Raw genomic sequence first — 3,268 nt, forward strand, 5'->3', positions numbered from 1 at the left:
TCAACAGAGCGGACTTCTAGAAGTTCCGATTTTGTGCTCCGCGGCTCTATCACTTGCCAGAAGCGGTCGACGGAGGCCCCTCCCCCGCCATCTATCCTCCTGAGTATCGCCTCGGATTCACTTCTCCGCACGTCCTACCTTCCAGAAAGTGGTCGCTTTTCTGATGAGAGAGTTGTTGCTCTTTTCTTCCATCTCCTGTTGAGTTTGTAGGTGTTCAGAATGGTTTGATCCGTATCCAGCTGAATTCCTGGGACCAGACGAAATCCAGGTCTCCTACTCCTCTGCCATCTTGCTCTGCCCCTCCGGATACCAGCCCTTTATCTGTAATGTCATTTGCAAATATCTTCTCCCATTCCATGGGTTGCCTTTTAATCTTGTTGACTGTTTCCTTTGCTGTGTAGAAACTTTTTATCTTGATGAATTCCCAGTAGTTCATTTTTGCTTCTATTTCCCTTGTCTTTAGAGATGTGTCTTGCAAGAAGTTGCTGTGGCTGATGTCAAAGAGGTTACTGCCTGTTTTCTTCTCTGGGATTTCAAGGTTTCCTGTCTCACATTTAAGTCTTTCATCTATTTTGAGTTTATCTTTGTGTATGGTGTAAGAGAATGGTCCAGTTTCATTCTTCTGCATATGGCTGTCCAATTTTCCCAGCACCATTTATTGAAGAGACTGTCTTTTTTCCATTGGATATTCTTTGGTGTGCTTGTCAAAGATTAGTTCACCAAAGATTTGAGGGTCCCTTTCTGGCCTCTCTATTTTGTTCCATTGATCTATGTGTCTGTTTCTGTGCCAATACCATGCTGTCTTGATGATCCCGGCATTGTGATGCCCCCAGCTTTGGTTTTCTTTTTCAACATTCCCTTCACAATTTGGGGTCTTTTCTGGTTCCATAAAATTTTAGGATCGTTTGTTCCAGCTCTGTGAAAAATGTCAATGGTATTTTGGTAATGATTGCATTGGAAGTGTAGATTTCTCTGGACAGCATAGACATTTTAACAATGTGTATTCTTCTAATCCATGAACATGGACTGTTTTTCCATCTCTTTGTGTCTTCCTCAATTTCATTCATAAGTGTTCTGTAGTTCCTAGAACATAGCTCTTTTACCTCTTCAGTTAGGTTTATTCATAGGTATCTTAAGGTTTTTTGGGTCCTATTGTAAATGGAATTGTGATTCCTTAATTTCTCGTTCTTCGGTCACATTGTTAGCATATAGAAATGCAACTGATTTCTGTGTATTGATTTTGTATCCTGCCACATTGCTGAATTGTATGAGTTCTAGTAATTTGGGGGTGGAATATTTTGGGTTTTCCACATTAAGTATGTCACCCATAAAGAGAGAGAGTTTGACTTCTTTGCTAACTTGAATGCCTTTTATTTCTTTTTGTTGTCTGAGTGTTGAGGCTAGGACTTCTCGTACTATATTGAACAATAGTGGTGAGAGTGGGCTTCCCTGTTGTGTTCCTGACCTTAGGGAAATGCTGTCAATTTTTCCCCATTGAGAATGCTGTTGGCTGTGGGCTTTTCATAAATGGCTTTTATGATATTGAGGTATGTTCCTCTATCCATATACTTTGGAGAGTTTTAATCAAGAAAGGATGCTGTATTTTGTCAAATGCTTTTTCAGATCCATTGAAATTCAGTCATCAGTACTGAGCATTTAACTGTAAACCTAACCATGTTTTTAGGTGTGTTTTCCAGACTTATCTTTTTAAACTTAACCTCTACAAGTGAGCTTTGTCATTCTTTGGAAAATGGGAAAATGGGACTCAGAGAGTTGGAATCCTCACACCATGTTTTTTTTTTTTTTTTTTTTTGCTGTGTGATATTGGCCAAATCACTTTCCCTATCTACTTCTCTTACCTTATAAAAAAATAGGGATAATACCCACAAGACCCAAAATTATTTTGAAGATACAATGAGTTAATACATACACTTTTAAGGTAGACACTCTTGCCTTCCTCCTGATTTGATTGGCACTGGATCTTGTCACCTATATTTCTTTTTGGAGATAAAATACAGTTTAACTGTCTTTCCTTTAGCAAGTCATTATCCTGGATGGCTATGCCATGTCAGGAAGGACCTGGGCTATCAGGAACCAGGAGTTACATTCAGCCCCTGCCTTCCACAGAAAGTCCTCCCTGATAGGGGCCAGACCTGCTGTGTGTTTTAGTGACACTTGCCACCTTCAGATGGAGGGAGTAACTTAGAACTGCCAAGCAATTAATCTGGATCTTGCTTCTACAGGGTATTTTCTGGGGAATATTCAAAATACCATGGATAACTCCTTTGCTCCTTATCATAGGATGAGTTATTAGGGTGAATTCAAACCAGTGTCTGTTTTTAAGGCAGATTATAAGAATTTAAGTATTTTAGTTGGTAATGCTGTCTTCGGAGTAATAAAAACCTGTGAGTTGGGGCAAGATTGGAGGGGCAAAATGTGCCAACCTAAGTAACTTCATAAATGAATGTAGACAGTTCAAAATGTACTATGTACAAACAGTGGGTTCTATTTTGTGAAGCTCATTGTCATTGGAATATTAGCTAACAAATCTGAAACCACTATATCTGCACTCTGGAATAGAGCAATTTTTTAAATAAATGACAGATGGTGGGAGTTGCAGGAAATAAATGTCTACTACTTAAGCCACACAGTCTATAATATTTTGTTAGCCTGGAAGGCCAAGATATTTACTATTTACCTATTTAACACATGCTGGTACAGGGTTTCAGAATGCTTTAGTAATATGAAAAAAAAAAAAAGTCTCCTCTTGGAGATGAAAAATTGTCCGCTACCCTTCAGAGGTTCAACCAGATGGTCTAAGAATTATTTCAACATGAGAGATATTTACAGGGGAAAATCAAATTTAATTTCATACCTATAGGAAACCAACATACATGATAGGTCCCAAAACAAACAAGTGTATATTCCGTCATGCGCTAAGAAATGGGATAGAGGCCTAGGGCTGCAAAGGGAAGGAGGATAATTTATAGGGCAAGAAGAAGAGCAGATGCTGGTAAGCGCTGTGAATTGTGCAAGACTGTTGAATCTCAGATCTGTACCTCTGAAACAAATAATGCAATCTATGTTAAGAAAAAAAAAAGAAGAAGAAGGTAGCGGGAGGGGAAGAATGAAGCAGGGGAAATCGGAGGGGTGGACGAACCATGAGAGACGATGGACTCTGAAAAACTAACAGGGTTCTAGAGGGGACGGGGGTGGGAGGATGGGTTAGCCTGGTGGTGGGTATTGAGGAGGGCCCATTCTGCATGGA

Source organism: Mirounga angustirostris, unplaced genomic scaffold (assembly GCF_029215605.1).
Source record: "Mirounga angustirostris isolate CCGP_5_RB_7025 unplaced genomic scaffold, mMirAng1.0.hap1 SCAF_17, whole genome shotgun sequence".
NCBI classification, from domain to species: Eukaryota; Metazoa; Chordata; class Mammalia; order Carnivora; family Phocidae; genus Mirounga; species Mirounga angustirostris.